The sequence below is a fragment of the Centroberyx gerrardi genome, chromosome 7 (assembly GCF_048128805.1).
Source record: "Centroberyx gerrardi isolate f3 chromosome 7, fCenGer3.hap1.cur.20231027, whole genome shotgun sequence".
In the NCBI taxonomy this organism is placed as follows: domain Eukaryota; kingdom Metazoa; phylum Chordata; class Actinopteri; order Beryciformes; family Berycidae; genus Centroberyx; species Centroberyx gerrardi.
This window is the reverse complement of record NC_136003.1, coordinates 14,168,084-14,185,966: the sequence shown is the minus strand read 5'-3', so window position 1 is coordinate 14,185,966 and position 17,883 is coordinate 14,168,084. Positions and strand designations below refer to the sequence as shown.

Genomic DNA, 17,883 nt, shown 5'->3' with positions numbered 1-17,883 from the left:
AATAAGGGTAAGTAGGGTTACAAAGTGTGGTAGATACAACACAATAAAATAAGCAGGGCCAGAAAAACAAATGCAAAAAAAATTAAAACATAAAAACATACATTAGAAAGGGTCAGTGAGACACTCATGAGACACAGATACTCGTATGCATCTTTCCCAGATTTGTGTTGGCTACACTGGCAACAAAGTTACCATCAGCCATGTGGGCTGAGGTTAGCAATGTCAGCTCAAGGTTGTTCTAGCAGGTGATGGTGAGTGAATGGATGAGTGGCAAGTTAGCTGGCTTGATGCTGACACCAAACCACCATGTGTAGTTCTCTTCAGGTGAAAATGGGATAAAAATGTAAATCAGGTGAAGGTAGTTGTGGATGGTTGAAAAAAAAAAAGTCAGATATAACTGCTACGGAAGAGGATTAGGGCCACATGGGAAACATGTATCTGATTCTGAGATTAATCTCTTCTGCAAACAACAAATGAGAAAGATATTGTATATTAAATTACAGCAAATTATTTGAGTAGAAACTATTGACTGTGATGCTGTGTGGTCATTCAGTAAACTGGATCCATCTGCACCATCTTCTCACTCAAAGCCTTTGTGCAGCTTGTTTCCCTTGTAACTGTTGACAGCAAAATCACCAAAACAGAGACAATGCCAAAATGACAAATTGGCTATTTTGGCTGTTATACATACAATAAGAAATGTAATCTGTTCATAAATGTAGGCCTTATACTCTGTGAATATGGTGAGTGTGAGAAAAAGCCTGCAGATGTCATTGAGATCTCATTGATGCATGTTGTCTGTGGAGGTTTTTATACAGCTGCTCCACCCTCTTCAGTCACTGTGCTTCTTCGAGCGCAGAAGTAAACAGCAGAATCTTCTGCTCTCAGGCTCTTGGCCTCGAGGTGCTGAGTGCTGCTGGACACATCTTCAGTTTGGGTGAAACAGCTTTGAAAGGAGTTGGCATAGCTAGCAGAGTTTGAACCTGCGTTCATTCTCCCAATCCACTCCAGAGCTTCCCCTGGCCTCTGCTGTACCCAGTGCATATAGTAGCTTGTCATGGTAAACCCAGATATGGTACATGACATCTTCACTGTCTCTCCTGGTCTTTTCACCTGAGAGGGAGACTGGTCCAGTTTGATCTCACTCCACACTCCTGTAAACAAAGAAAAGGTGATCATCAGTCATCAGACATCTAAATCTCATGTTAGACATTTACCAAGGAAAAGTGTGTAACAGCCCAATTGCTTTTCTTACCATGTATAGTGACTACTAAAAATAAACTCCAGGCAATCGTATGTTCCATTATGTAATACACACTGCAATTCAGTGCTTTCTGATCAATGTCTTTCTGAGGTTTATTAAACTGTCCCAATTATTCTGCCACAAATGATTTGAGTGGTGCTGATGGTGTGTTTATAAGGAAGGAAGACTTTGCATAGACCGCCCTCTACAGGTTTAAATAGGGAACATGTAACACAGATGTAGTTTGACTGCTGTTTAATGACAGTTGTACTTCAATGGTTGAGGAAAGATTTACATAAGTAACTCATTTCAACAATAAGAGCAAAAAACACTGAAGAATACCTAATGCTCGACAACAAAGCCATTGTATTGGAAAACATTTGGATGCAACTTGGACAGATATTTTCCAAATCCTAATCCTAAATTCAACTCAAAAACTGTTGTTTTGTGAACATTGTCTGAATTTCATCTTTGTTTGTGGGTATGGTTGTGTAGGGAAAAAAGATACTTATTTTCAGAGATGTTAATATCATGCAGAATCAGTTTACAGGTAGTTTTCAATTGTGGCCAAATTAGCAAAATGTCAATTATTGCAAGAAATGCATATATGTGATGTCACTTCTGCCTGTGACATTACTTTTTGGTCAGATTCATATTCGGAAAACTTTATTACGTATCTCATTCCAGGACACAGAAAATAGTCTTTCCACATGTTCTCTAGCCATGGCTCCCCAGTGAAAACAGAAGCACACAAACACAACAATTATATAATATACACCTCCTTCTTAAATGAGAAAAACAAGTTTCTCAAAATATACTTATGTATTCATGTAGGCTACAAGTGAATTCACCATGCTGTCAAATGAGATGAACAACAAACTTAAATACTCTCACATCACTCATCCCTCTATATATCAGGGACTAACTGGCCACACTGAGGACAAGACCAATGAAATCTCCTATTGGAGGAAATCACACCAGCAGTCATTCTTACACAAATCAGCAAAAAAGTATTGTTTTGATTGATATTCAGGTTTAGGCCCAGTATAACATATGTGTGTGTGTGTGTGTGTGTGTGTGTGTGTGTGTGTGTGTGTGCGTGCGTGCGTGCGTGCGTGCGTGTGTGTGTGTGTGTGTGTGTGTGTGTGTGTGTGTGTGTGTGGTTGAGTCATATGGGGTACTGGGTGTTTGTGCAGGTCTGCTGGTGGTTTGTATCACTGTGGGGCGACGTACACAGTAATACACAGCTGTGTCCTCAGGCTGCAGATTCTGCCCTTTTATAGTCACCGTTCCACTAGAAGTGTCTCTGCTGTAGCTGAATTTGTTTTTCAGAGCATCATTTTGATAAAAGCTGCCACCACCCCATTGATGGAAAATCCATTCCATTGGTTTTCCTTTACAGTGTCTGATCCAAGCTGTTGCATAACTGTTATCAGTCAAGGCATAGCCAGAGACCTGACAGGTGACGGTCAAAGACTGACCAGGCTGCACAACCACTGAGTCTGGCTGGATGAGATCAATACTGTGCACACCTGTGAAAACACAAATCAAGATGATCTAGATCATTCATCTCACTCTTCAGTGTTTATAATGTGTTTATTAATATTAATCCACTGAAAGCTACTCACAGGATCCAGCTGCCAGCAGCAGTATCAGAGCTACAGAGAACATGGTTTATGTTGAAGCTGGACTGATGTGAGCTCTTCTGTCCTCTGAGTGATAGAGAGACAGACACTTCTCTTCCTTATGTGTCAATACATGAGATTAATTTGCATATTGGTGAGGATATTTTAATTACTTGAATTATATTTGAATGAACTGAACATCTTAAAAGGTAAAATGTTAATCCTTCCCTCACAATAACATAAAACTGTCATACATGTGATTTTTTTCATTACATATTCACAATATATATAAAGTTGTTTTTTAATCACAGTGTTAACACTGCTATTCAGTGAATGATGCAAAGTCCATGGCACCGCTGCTTATTGATTAAATTTGACTGTGTTTTCGAAGGTATCATCAGATTCAGAAGAATCATGAGACAAAAGAATAAAAATAGTCTACATTTCATTATCATGATAAAAATGGAATTTCAGCATTGCTTTCATTATGTGGTGGTTTGTATTAAAATACAGGACTCATGTTAAAAAGTGCTGTTTTTTTTTATTACAAAAAAAAAAACAACACTTTGTAGAGGAAAAACTTGGAATGTATTTTCTTCACAGTTGATTTTAATGAGCTGCATTTTACTTACTAATGACATATGATATCAACACATGAGATATCAGTATATCAGAGTTTTTTGAGTTGTTACATCACATCCTGTGTATCGGCAAATGGATTTTATTTTGTAATGTGATTCATTGTTCAGTGGTCATCCATTCTTGGGAAATGTGTTTTTAAAGCAATTCTGCCAATAGAATTTGAAACTTGTTGACTTTGGCGCCCCCTTGAGTCCCTGAGTGATAGTATTTAACAACAGCTGTCAGATTTTGAGAATTATATACTGAGGTTAATATTCTACACATATGGACTTTAAAACCCTGACATGCTCCAGTGCTTCTCAAACAGAGATCAGTGTGGATCAGTTTTTGTACAGCTTTGCAGGCTCCTGTGTCACTGTGGCTCTCGAGCACAATAATAAACTGCTGAGTCTTCAGGTTTCAGACTCGTCACCTTTAAGTACACTGCATTTTGGGAACTGTCTTTGGTGATGGTAAACTGGCCTTGGAGAGTTTGGGCAAATATTGTGCCAGTTCCATCATCAATGCGCCCAATCCATTCCAATCCTCTCCCTGGTTTCTGACGAATCCAATACAGCCAAGCAAGAGAAAGTCCGTCCACTTTACAGGACAGTGTGACTGATTCTCCAGCTCTCTTGACCACCGGCTCTGAGGAGGTGAGGGACTGGCTCTGAGCAGCTGAAAAAGACACACACCCTCTTTCCTCCACTGGATACAGACAAGTGCACTTCACTCACCTGAAATGAGAGCCAAGAGGAAGACACTTTCTACAATTGTCATGGTGGGAAATTTGCTGAGTCTGCAACCGAGAGAGGCTAATGTGGAGACTGAGAGAGCAACGGTTATATGTTATACAGGCAGAATGGGTGGGGATTGTGGTTCAGTGTCCATATTTGCATCTTTACCAGTCAGATGTTTTGGTGAGAAGTAAAGATCAGAGAGATCAAGACTGAGCTGAATGAACATTGGCCTAAATCCTCTTGTGTTGACCTGCCACAGAAAAAAAAAATAATTTCTGAACAATGGTTTGTGTGTTTCAAGTGTTTGTTTATCTTTGTGCATTAATATAAAAAATAAATACTTAAAAACCTATTCCAGTCCATTACCAGGAGCCAGTCTGAGCCAGGTATTCTAATAATGGCCACTGAACCCAGAACATGTGCAGGTCTGTTCCTGGGATTCTCCAGGATTTTTAACCACTGGTCCAGTCTCAGTCAGTGTCTTTCATTGACTGAAATATAATATCAAACCATCTGTTTGTTTGAGTTTTACAAAATGTGTGAAAGATTACAACTTATCACCACTTCCAATGTATGGCCTTTACCATGACCAGTATGAGTATTAAACAGCCAGCTCATATCCACTTGGTTCCAGTATCAGTCAGTTGAAATGAAAACCGGAGCTGAGCATCTCATTATAGATGGAAGAGAGAGACTTTCCTCTAATGTTTTGAAAGAGGAACTGTAACATATTCAACATAATATAAATAACTTGTGATTCCCCATATAGAGATGGTTGTGGTTGAAATTTGTAGAGCTAGAATTTCCTGTAATTATTGTTTGGATGATGATTTCAGCAACCAGAGTGTTGTATTGGCTTTGGCAGTTTTGTAAGAAATTGATAATGATGAAGTCAAGATTTTAGATTTTTTTTTAATTGATGTGTTTCATTGTTAATTGTTCAGTGACCATCTTAACTCAGGAATTGTGTTTATGAAGCTTTTTTTATTTATTTATCATTTTGATGTATTCTACTCTTGTATAATGTAATTCCTGGATCTTAGTTCTTGCTATCTCAGGAAATGTGCTTATAGTAATAAGTAATACTTCAGTGCTAGTCAGACAGATATCTGAGCATTGATTAACTTTTGTAAAAGTCTGTACATACAAATATATTAAGATACAATTTCCATGGATTTGCTAAGAGATGAATCATGTGAGACAGAGGGGGGTCTAACAGCCCAGTAAGGATGAGTACTGTAGGATTTTGTACAGCTGCTCAACCAACTCCAGTCACTGTGGATCTCGAGCACAATAATAAACAGCAGAGTCTTCAGTCTTCAGACTGTTCATCTGGAGATACAGCTGCTGTCTGCTGTTGTCTCTGGAGATGGTGAACCGGCCTTGGACTGACTGAGAGTAGTAGATTTCACCATTATCATATCTGATAGTGGCAACCCACTCCAGTCCTTTTCCAGGAGCCTGTCTGATCCAGGCCATCCAGGAGCTGCTGAATGTGAGTCCAGAGGCTGTACAGGTCAATCTGTGGGATTCTGCAGGCTTTTTAACCACTGGTTCAGATTCTGTCAGAGTCTGACCATCAACACCCGTCAAGACAACAGAGAAAACCATCACATGCATTAAGTTAGTAACTTTACTGAAGACAACATCAAATCCAGATTAGTCAAAAGCTTCACCTGCCCAGCAGATAGTTAAAAGCAGCAGTCCTGTCCTATAGCCCATCATGTTAAACTGTGTGGCCACTGTTCTCTGTCATCCTCTCTGCAGTCAGATAAGTAGAGATGGAAGACATCTAAGTTTTGCATTGACTCCTCCTCACAGGCAGGGAGGAAAGTGCTGGATTTGTCTCTCAGTTATTGTTTGTTGAAAATGGAGAATTAATGTTCGCTGTACAAAGGGACTACCGTATTTCCTCTAATATTGGCCCGGGCCTTTATTTACCTCAACTGCAGAGGGTACCAGGCCTTTATTGGAAGCAGGCTTATATTAGAGACAGGCCTTTATTTCTAATTTCCTCTGTTTGATAAGTATATTTGCTCATATTTTAGTATGAAGTTTGATTTTCTGATCTGCTTCTGTCTGGGTACGTTAGGTAGCCGTTTTTTTGTTATTGCAATGCATTATGATAATTACGGTAATCGACGACGGCACGCTCCAGAGACTTCCGCCGGCCTGTGGCACTTGTACGTTACTACAAACTACAATTACAAACAGGCACCAGGAGTTTACCGGTATCCACCGTTGTTTGCATGTACGCTGAAGCTAAAGTAGAATCTATACAATTATATCATATCGCCGTTTATTTCGATGCGCGAGCTCAGTCCACCTGACAGCCCTCTGTTCTGTCGGCGGCATGGAGGTTTCGGTGCGCAGAGGGCTTACTGCCGATGCTTCGAGTTTCCCGGGGACACGGTTCCGGCCAGTGCCGATAGCTGGGCGCCGATTTGTTCCCGGTGATCCGGCCGAGATTGCGGCGGGGTCTCCATGCCGATGCATCACCGGGTGTCCCCGATAGGTACGGGCCGTGGGCGCGGTGGAGAGGCAGCGGCGGAGAGAGGAGACGGACATGGTCCAGCCATATACTAGGTTTTGACCTAGTCTTGTTTCCTTTGTTTTTTCCCCGGCCTGTATTTGGGGCCGGCCTTTATTTGTTTGTGTCGACGACGGCCCCGGCCATTATCGGACTAATTAACTAATTGACTACCGGCCACTATAAGAGGAAATACGGTATTTGTGTTAAATTTCACCCACAGGTAAAAAAAAATGATTGAGATTTCAGCAGAATATAGAGATAGAGTTTCCAGAGCCTCAACACACCTCTAAATCTGCCTTGTAGCCCACATGTGCTGAGGTGGTGATACCATTACTTCACCTCATAAAACATTCACATCAGTAATTATCAGTATATAATTATAATATATATATATATATATATATATATGCAAATTTGATCAACCTTGGTACCACTTTTTTGTCTTTGTTCTTGCCAAAACCTACTTTCACCCCTCTGGCTCCAAGCACCTCATTCATATATTTGTATTTTTCCATGCTATGAATATTTATGAATTTGGACAAGGTCAGTAATGATTATTTTTGTCTATTGTTGTTATTATGTAACAACAATAGACAATATAATGTTATTATGTCTATTATTTAAGATAAAAATTTATTCAGGATTTATTTTATATCCTTTCAATTTTGTCAGTGATATATTTTCCCTCTTTCTCTGTGAACTAGCCTTGAATGTATTAGTGGGCTGATGGCGCCTCCTCTGGTGGCTTCATGTTACAAGTGTTCAGGGACTGAGGGGTTTTTGTGCAGGTCTACTGATGGTTTGTGTTATTGTGGATCTCTGGCACAATAATACACAGCAGAGTCTTCAGGCTGCAGATTCTGTCCGTTTAGAGTCACTGTGTTGCTGGACGAGTCTAAGGAGATACTAAACTTGTTTTTTAGTGAATCTTTGTAGTAGGATGTGCTTCCAGCTTTCATCCCAATCCAGTCCAGTCCTTTCCCTGCAGGCTGTCTGATCCAAGCTGTGTAAAAGCTACTAACAGAATAACTTTGTTGCTTACAGTAGTATCATATCCAATCCACTCCAGTCCTTTCCCTGCAGGCTGTCTGATCCAAGCTGTGTAATAGCTACCAACAGAATAAGAGACCTGACAGGTGATGGTCAGAGGTTGACCTGGCTGGACAGTCAGAGAGGCTGGCTGTGTCAACGTTTGACATTTCACACCTGTGGAGGAAAACATATTGAATATTTCAATGTTTTACAGTGTAGTAAGAATGAACAACTGGTGCACTGAGATCAAACTGTTAGTGTTTCTCCCTCAAAGAGACTTACAGGATCCAGCGGCCAGCAGCAGCAGCAGAGCTACAGAGAACATGGTTGGTGTTGAAGCTTCTCTTCATCTGCCTCAACTGACAGCGTGACATGAACTGTTTATAGCAGACTGTAAGGAAGTCAACTTTGCATAGAATAGGACACTGACATGCTATAAAAGGAGGAGGGATTGTCCTATTACAAGCATTCAAGGGTTGAAGAGAATTTGATTCTTAATTCCTAATGTTTAAGATGCATATTAAAGAAAATGTGTTTATTAATTCAAACAATATCTTAAAGGTTGAGTCTTGTTTTTTGCATTAATTCACTGAAGAGTTTAGATCACTGTAGTCTCACAACCAGGCGACACTGGAACTGGGAAAAAAAAAAAAAAACATCCGGAAATAATGAAAATAATCGTGAAAAATAATTGAATATGTGAAACAAATTCCAAATTACAAGCAGCCATGTTATTTCAACTTCCTAAAAACATATGTATACACATATAAAACCTAATAAAATGGAAGAAACAAGTGTGATTAATTTTAAAAATATGATTTATTGTCTTGTAATGTAATTCTTTATTCTTGGTTCTTGCTCTTTCAGCCCAGTGCTACTCGAGAAATGTGAGTGTTGACTTACTTCTGTGTACATTTTTGCTGCATGTAGTGTGTGTGTGTGTGTGTGTGTGGTCTTTTCTTTTCTCCATATTGACATATAGTTTCCATGTACTTGAAACTAAGAGATGAATCATGTGAGACAGAGGGGGGTCTAACAGCCCAGTAAGGATGAGTACTGTAGGATTTTGTACAGCTGCTCAACCAACTCCAGTCACTGTGGATCTCGAGCACAATAATAAACAGCAGAGTCTTCAGTCTTCAGACTGTTCATCTGGAGATACAGCTGCTGTCTGCTGTTGTCTCTGGAGATGGTGAACCGGCCTTGGACTGACTGAGAGTAGTAGATTTCACCATTATCATATCTGATAGTGGCAACCCACTCCAGTCCTTTTCCAGGAGCCTGTCTGATCCAGGCCATCCAGGAGCTGCTGAATGTGAGTCCAGAGGCTGTACAGGTCAATCTGTGGGATTCTGCAGGCTTTTTAACCACTGGTTCAGATTCTGTCAGAGTCTGACCATCAACACCCGTCAAGACAACAGAGAAAACCATCACATGCATTAAGTTAGTAACTTTACTGAAGACAACATCAAATCCAGATTAGTCAAAAGCTTCACCTGCCCAGCAGATAGTTAAAAGCAGCAGTCCTGTCCTATAGCCCATCATGTTAAACTGTGTGGCCACTGTTCTCTGTCATCCTCTCTGCAGTCAGATAAGTAGAGATGGAAGACATCTAAGTTTTGCATTGACTCCTCCTCACAGGCAGGGAGGAAAGTGCTGGATTTGTCTCTCAGTTATTGTTTGTTGAAAATGGAGAATTAATGTTCGCTGTACAAAGGGACTACCGTATTTCCTCTAATATTGGCCCGGGCCTTTATTTACCTCAACTGCAGAGGGTACCAGGCCTTTATTGGAAGCAGGCTTATATTAGAGACAGGCCTTTATTTCTAATTTCCTCTGTTTGATAAGTATATTTGCTCATATTTTAGTATGAAGTTTGATTTTCTGATCTGCTTCTGTCTGGGTACGTTAGGTAGCCGTTTTTTTGTTATTGCAATGCATTATGATAATTACGGTAATCGACGACGGCACGCTCCAGAGACTTCCGCCGGCCTGTGGCACTTGTACGTTACTACAAACTACAATTACAAACAGGCACCAGGAGTTTACCGGTATCCACCGTTGTTTGCATGTACGCTGAAGCTAAAGTAGAATCTATACAATTATATCATATCGCCGTTTATTTCGATGCGCGAGCTCAGTCCACCTGACAGCCCTCTGTTCTGTCGGCGGCATGGAGGTTTCGGTGCGCAGAGGGCTTACTGCCGATGCTTCGAGTTTCCCGGGGACACGGTTCCGGCCAGTGCCGATAGCTGGGCGCCGATTTGTTCCCGGTGATCCGGCCGAGATTGCGGCGGGGTCTCCATGCCGATGCATCACCGGGTGTCCCCGATAGGTACGGGCCGTGGGCGCGGTGGAGAGGCAGCGGCGGAGAGAGGAGACGGACATGGTCCAGCCATATACTAGGTTTTGACCTAGTCTTGTTTCCTTTGTTTTTTCCCCGGCCTGTATTTGGGGCCGGCCTTTATTTGTTTGTGTCGACGACGGCCCCGGCCATTATCGGACTAATTAACTAATTGACTACCGGCCACTATAAGAGGAAATACGGTATTTGTGTTAAATTTCACCCACAGGTAAAAAAAAATGATTGAGATTTCAGCAGAATATAGAGATAGAGTTTCCAGAGCCTCAACACACCTCTAAATCTGCCTTGTAGCCCACATGTGCTGAGGTGGTGATACCATTACTTCACCTCATAAAACATTCACATCAGTAATTATCAGTATATAATTATAATATATATATATATATATATATATATGCAAATTTGATCAACCTTGGTACCACTTTTTTGTCTTTGTTCTTGCCAAAACCTACTTTCACCCCTCTGGCTCCAAGCACCTCATTCATATATTTGTATTTTTCCATGCTATGAATATTTATGAATTTGGACAAGGTCAGTAATGATTATTTTTGTCTATTGTTGTTATTATGTAACAACAATAGACAATATAATGTTATTATGTCTATTATTTAAGATAAAAATTTATTCAGGATTTATTTTATATCCTTTCAATTTTGTCAGTGATATATTTTCCCTCTTTCTCTGTGAACTAGCCTTGAATGTATTAGTGGGCTGATGGCGCCTCCTCTGGTGGCTTCATGTTACAAGTGTTCAGGGACTGAGGGGTTTTTGTGCAGGTCTACTGATGGTTTGTGTTATTGTGGATCTCTGGCACAATAATACACAGCAGAGTCTTCAGGCTGCAGATTCTGTCCGTTTAGAGTCACTGTGTTGCTGGACGAGTCTAAGGAGATACTAAACTTGTTTTTTAGTGAATCTTTGTAGTAGGATGTGCTTCCAGCTTTCATCCCAATCCAGTCCAGTCCTTTCCCTGCAGGCTGTCTGATCCAAGCTGTGTAAAAGCTACTAACAGAATAACTTTGTTGCTTACAGTAGTATCATATCCAATCCACTCCAGTCCTTTCCCTGCAGGCTGTCTGATCCAAGCTGTGTAATAGCTACCAACAGAATAAGAGACCTGACAGGTGATGGTCAGAGGTTGACCTGGCTGGACAGTCAGAGAGGCTGGCTGTGTCAACGTTTGACATTTCACACCTGTGGAGGAAAACATATTGAATATTTCAATGTTTTACAGTGTAGTAAGAATGAACAACTGGTGCACTGAGATCAAACTGTTAGTGTTTCTCCCTCAAAGAGACTTACAGGATCCAGCGGCCAGCAGCAGCAGCAGAGCTACAGAGAACATGGTTGGTGTTGAAGCTTCTCTTCATCTGCCTCAACTGACAGCGTGACATGAACTGTTTATAGCAGACTGTAAGGAAGTCAACTTTGCATAGAATAGGACACTGACATGCTATAAAAGGAGGAGGGATTGTCCTATTACAAGCATTCAAGGGTTGAAGAGAATTTGATTCTTAATTCCTAATGTTTAAGATGCATATTAAAGAAAATGTGTTTATTAATTCAAACAATATCTTAAAGGTTGAGTCTTGTTTTTTGCATTAATTCACTGAAGAGTTTAGATCACTGTAGTCTCACAACCAGGCGACACTGGAACTGGGAAAAAAAAAAAAAAACATCCGGAAATAATGAAAATAATCGTGAAAAATAATTGAATATGTGAAACAAATTCCAAATTACAAGCAGCCATGTTATTTCAACTTCCTAAAAACATATGTATACACATATAAAACCTAATAAAATGGAAGAAACAAGTGTGATTAATTTTAAAAATATGATTTATTGTCTTGTAATGTAATTCTTTATTCTTGGTTCTTGCTCTTTCAGCCCAGTGCTACTCGAGAAATGTGAGTGTTGACTTACTTCTGTGTACATTTTTGCTGCATGTAGTGTGTGTGTGTGTGTGTGTGTGGTCTTTTCTTTTCTCCATATTGACATATAGTTTCCATGTACTTGAAACTAAGAGATGAATCATGTGAGACAGAGGGGGCTCTAACAGCCCAGTAAGGATGAGTACTGTAGGATTTTGTACAGCTGCTCAACCAACTCCAGTCACTGTGGATCTCGAGCACAATAATAAACAGCAGAGTCTTCAGTCTTCAGACTGTTCATCTGGAGATACAGCTGCTGTCTGCTGTTGTCTCTGGAGATGGTGAACCGGCCTTGGACTGACTGAGAGTAGTGGGTGCTGCTGCTATCAGTGCTGATAAAGGCAATCCACTCCAGTCCTTTTCCAGGAGCCTGTCTGATCCAGTGCATCCAGTAGCTGCTGAATGTGAATCCAGAGGCTGTACAGGTCAATCTGTGGGATTCTGCAGGCTTTTTAACCACTGGTTCAGATTCTGTCAGAGTCTGACCATCAACACCTGACAAGACAAAACGAGAAAACCATCACATACATTAAGTTAGTAACTTTGATGAAGACAACATCAAATCAAGATTAGTCAAAAGCTTCACCTGCCCAGCAGATAGTTAAAAGCAGCAGTCCTGTCCTATAGCCCATCATGTTAAACTGTGTGGCCACTGTTCTCTGTCATCCTCTCTGCAGTCAGATAAGTAGAGATGGAAGACATCTAAGTTTTGCATTGACTCCTCCTCACAGGCAGGGAGGATAGTACTGGATTGGATTTGTCTCTCAGTTATTGTTTGATGAAACTGGAAAATGAATGTTCACTGTACAAAGGGACTGATTGATATTTCAGCAGAATATAGAAATAGAGTTTCCAGAGTCTCAACACACCTCTAAATCTGCCTTCTAGCCCACATGTGCTGAGGTGGTGATACAATCACCTCACCTCACCTCCTAAAATATTCTCTTCAGTAATTATCATCATATATGAAAAGAACAAATTTAATCAAAGTTCGTTCGTGCCAAAATCTACTTTCACCCCTCTGGCTCCAAGCCCCTCATTCATTCATTTGTGTTTTTCTGTGCTTTCCATTGTACAATGTTGACGCCTTTTTCAAAAATAAGGTCAAAGATGACTGATCAAAGCCAACAATTCCAAGTGGATCCTGGTGTTGCAAACTATTTCAACAATAAAAGCAAAAAACAGTTAAATACATAATGCTTGTCAATAAAGGCATTATATTCATTGTAACTTTTAACTCAACTGAAAAACACTGTCTGGATTTCATCTCTGTGGGTTTGGTGGTGTAGAGAATTTATTTTTGATTTATTTTTTAGGTTGTTAACAGTTTACAGGTAGTTTCATTTTATAATTATATATATATAATTGTCCAATAACCAAATGTAGATTTTTGCAATAAATGCATTATATGTGTGTTTTTTCTTCTGCCTATTAGCAGATGCATCTACTCTTTCATCAAATTCAAAAACATTTATTGCCAATCTCATTGCATGAAACACAAAATAGTCTTTTCATATATTTTCTATACATGGCTCCCCAGTAAAAAAACAAACATAAAAAAACCAAAAACAAAACACAAGCACACAAACACAACAACTTGAAAGAAAATCACATTATTGATTGCTGTTAAATTTAGGATTCATCTTAAGAATTTTGCTTCCAAAACATTTGTTTGTACAAATTCAATCATCTGTGGTTTTAAAATAATGACCAAGCAAAATGTGACTTAATCATTATTATCTGGATGTCTTTTATTATCAGTCAGGAAAATATTTATTTAGAAAATCTAGGATTTATTTTATATCCTTTCCACTTTGTCAGTGCTATATCTATTCAAAGATTATTTTTTCCTCTTTCTCTGTGAATTGGCCTTGAATTTATTAGTGGGCTGATGGCGCCTCCTCTGGTGGCTTTATGTTACAAGTGTTCAGGGACTGAGGGGTTTTTGTACAGGTCTACTGATGGTTTGTGTTACTGTGGATCTCTGGCACAATAATACACAGCAGAGTCTTCAGGCTGCAGATTCTGTCCGTTTAGAGTCACTGTGTTGCTGGAAGAGTCTAAGGAGATACTAAACTTGTTTTTTAGTGAATCTTTGTAGTAGGATGTGCTTCCAGCTTTCATCCCAATCCACTCCAGTCCTTTCCCTGCAGGCTGTCTGATCCAAGCTGTGTAATAGCCACTAAAAGAATAAGAGACCTGACAGGTGATGGTCAGAGGTTGACCTGGCTGGACAGTCAGAGAGGCTGGCTGTGTCAACGTTTCACATTTCACACCTGTGGAGGAAAACATATTGAATATTTCAATGTTTTACAGTGTAGTAAGAATGAACAACTGGTGTACTGAGATCAAACTGTTAGTGTTTCTCCCTCAAAGAGACTTACAGGATCCAGCGGCCAGCAGCAGCAGCAGAGCTACAGAGAACATGGTTGGTGTTGAAGCTTCTCTTCATCTGCCTCAACTGACAGCGTGACATGAACTGTTTATAGCAGACTGTAAGGAAGTCAACTTTGCATAGAATAGGACACTGACATGCTATAAAAGGAGGAGGGATTGTCCTATTACAAGCATTCAAGGCTTGAAGAGAATTTGATTCCTAATTTCTAATATTATTATTAAGATATATATTAAAGAAAATGTGTTTACTTACTTAAAACAAACTCTTAAAGGTTAAGTCTTCTTGTTTGCATTCATTCACTAAAGAGTTTAGATCATTAGTCTCACAACCAGGTGACACTGGATCCACAAAACGACAAAACACCCCTGAAAATGATGAAAGTAATGGTGAAAAATAATGGAATGTGTAAAGCAAATTCCTAATTACACTATGTGCAATCTGGCAACCACTTCAACTTCCTAAAAACATATATATAGATATACAAATATATAGTCAAATTCATGTAAAACAATAAAATGGAAGAAGTTATTATTTGACTAATATCATGTGTTCTACACTTGGAATGCAATTCTTTGTTCTTTGTTCATTTTTGCTGCGAGTAGGTGTGTGTGTGTGTGTGTGTGTGTGTGTGTGTGTGTGCATGTGGTCTTTTCTTTTCTCCATACTGACAAACCATTTCCATGTACTTGAAGCTAAGAGATGAATCATGTGAGACAGAGGGGGGTCTAACAGCCCAGTAAGGATGAGTACTGTAGGATTTTGTACAGCTGCTCAACCAACTCCAGTCACTGTGGATCTCGAGCACAATAATAAACAGCAGAGTCTTCAGTCTTCAGACTGTTCATCTGGAGATACACCTGCTGTCTGCTGTCGTCTCTGGAGATGGTGAACCGGCCTTGGACTGACTGAGAGTAGTAGGTGCCACCACCGCTGCTGATAACAGCAATCCACTCCAGTCCTTTTCCAGGAGCCTGTCTGATCCAGGCCATCGCATAGCTGCTGAATGAGAATCCAGAGGCTGTACAGGTCAATCTGTGGGATTCTGCAGGTTTTTTAACCACTGGTTCAGATTCTGTCAGAGTCTGACCATCAACACCTGTCAAGACAACAGAGAAAACCATCACATGCATTAAGTTAGTAACTTTAATGGAGACAACATCAAATCAAGATTAGTCAAAAGCTTCACCTGCCCAGCAGATAGTTAAAAGCAGCAGTCCTGTCCTATAGCCCATCATGTTAAACTGTGTGGCCACTGTTCTCTGTCATCCTCTCTGCAGTCAGATAAGTAGAGATGGAAGACATCTAAGTTTTGCATTGACTCCTCCTCACAGGCAGGGAGGATAGTACTGGATTGGACTTGTCTCTCAACTATTATTTGATGAAATTGAAAAATTAATGTTCACTGTACAAAGGGACTATTTGTGTTAAATTTGACCCACAGGTAAAGAATGATTGAGATTTCAGCAGAATATAGAGATAGAGTTTCCAGAGCCTCAACACACCTCTAAATCTGCCTTCTAACCCACATGTGCTGAGGTGCGGCCATTATTAATATATCATGCTACGTCTCAAATAAATGTCTATGTATGAATTTTTAATGTTACTTTTGCAGACAATAATTCTTTATTTTTACATTTAAAAGGAGGTAAATGTTAACAACAGGTTGTTTTAGGACATATCTAGGCATTACTGTCATCACAACTCCTATAAGCTTCAGTGAAGAGAGCAGCAAACTTCAGAGCAGCAAACTTCAGAGCACTGGAGCATAGAAATCTAAGGAATGTATTTTAGATATTGCATGGATGAACAATCAACCATATGGTTCTATATGAAAGAGATCGATTTGAGACGGGACAAGACTGGACCAGGTGCTGAAGACACTAACCCTAAACCTCCACATTGGCTTTCCCCAAGAATATCTCAGTTCAGCTTTAATGTCAGGACAGAGGGGAAGGGGCCTCTGAGGCGAAGCTGTTGCTGTCATAGATGAGACCAGGAAGCATGGATGTGGGAGGAGGAGGAGGGTCCGGCCATGACAGGTCTAGCTTGGTGACCTCAAGAAATTATTTGTAGTAGACGCCCTGTTGAGAGACTCTCTATGTCGAGACTCCCAACACTACGTGTTTCCTTCACGTACTGGATTTTGTTATGAAACATTTAATTTGTATATTTATAGATATAGGTTTGACTTTGAGTTTGTATTCAGCCTTTATGGAGTTTAAAGACTAGATTTTCAAGACTAGTATTTAATGAGGTAGCAGTGGAGGATTTGGATGGTTATTACTATCCAAAAAATTACTATACTGAAAATGTATGGTTGTTAGTGGAATGGATACTGAATGATATATTCACTAAAATCAGTACACAAAACAATCCTGAGAGAATTGGATGCTCCCAGTGTCACCAGGAAGAACTGAGTCTACTGGTGGCGGTCCCTTTTTGTTTAGAGTCATGCACCCAGACAGTGTCCCCTGGGTTTAGGGCTGGGAGGGGTTTGGCTTTGTGGCGAGCATCGAAGTGAGCCTTCTGCTTCCGCTTGGCCTGCTGGTCTACCTTCGAGAATGCAGCTAGGTCAGGCCAGGCTGGTGTGAGGAGCGACGGATGAGTTGGCACTGTTGTGCGGAGTCGTCTTCCTTGGAGAAGCTCTGATGGGGAGTAGCCACTGGCAAGGGGCGTGGAGCGGTAGGCAAGTAGTGCCAGGTAAGGGTCAGGGACCGTGCATCAGTGGGCACACACACCTCGGTCCTACTATGTGCGAGTGCAAGGCCGCACAGTAAGGCGTAATCGCAGAGACCTCACACTCACTCAGCCAGACAACGAGGACCTAACAGATCCTGCCATCCCAGACCCACCTGGACAGCTAGACCCACCAGGACAGCTGGGAGTTGCTCTACCACCATACTTAATGGACTTCCACATTAACAGTACCTAACACTGAAGGGTCTCTTATGGGCAGAATAATCCCGTAGACCCTCAGCCACAGGCTCAGGTAGTCCACCCTGACCTGTATAGGTTCCGTTACCATTGTTGGAATATAGGTTTGTTTGGGGAAAAAAAAAAAGAAAAAAAGAAACATGTTATGAAAGAGTTCAGTTGTTTCAAAGAAAGGGAGATGTAGTAATAGCTTCTCAGTCTATTACACAGTCTATGTACCTGTATGTTAGGTGCTCCACTAAGGGGCACTGCAGTTCATGTATGCAGGGGAGCTTGGGAGGTGAAGAATAAATCAGGGCTCATTCTACCTTTGAGCATTCAACTTGACATGACGTGTTACGTGGTTTGTCCAACACAACAATACACACTGCACTTCAGTGCTTTCTGATCAATGTGTTTCTGAGGTTTATTAAACCGTCCCAATTATTCTGCCACAAATAATTTGAGTGGTGCTGATGGTG

The 17,883-nt window shown here is 40.5% G+C and overlaps 1 pseudogene; it reads right to left on the bottom strand.

Annotated features, from left to right (window-relative positions):
• Positions 1-810: 810 nt before the first annotated feature.
• Positions 811-15,477, bottom strand: LOC144539461 (immunoglobulin heavy variable 1-46 pseudogene; annotated as a pseudogene).
• Positions 15,478-17,883: the final 2,406 nt, after the last annotated feature.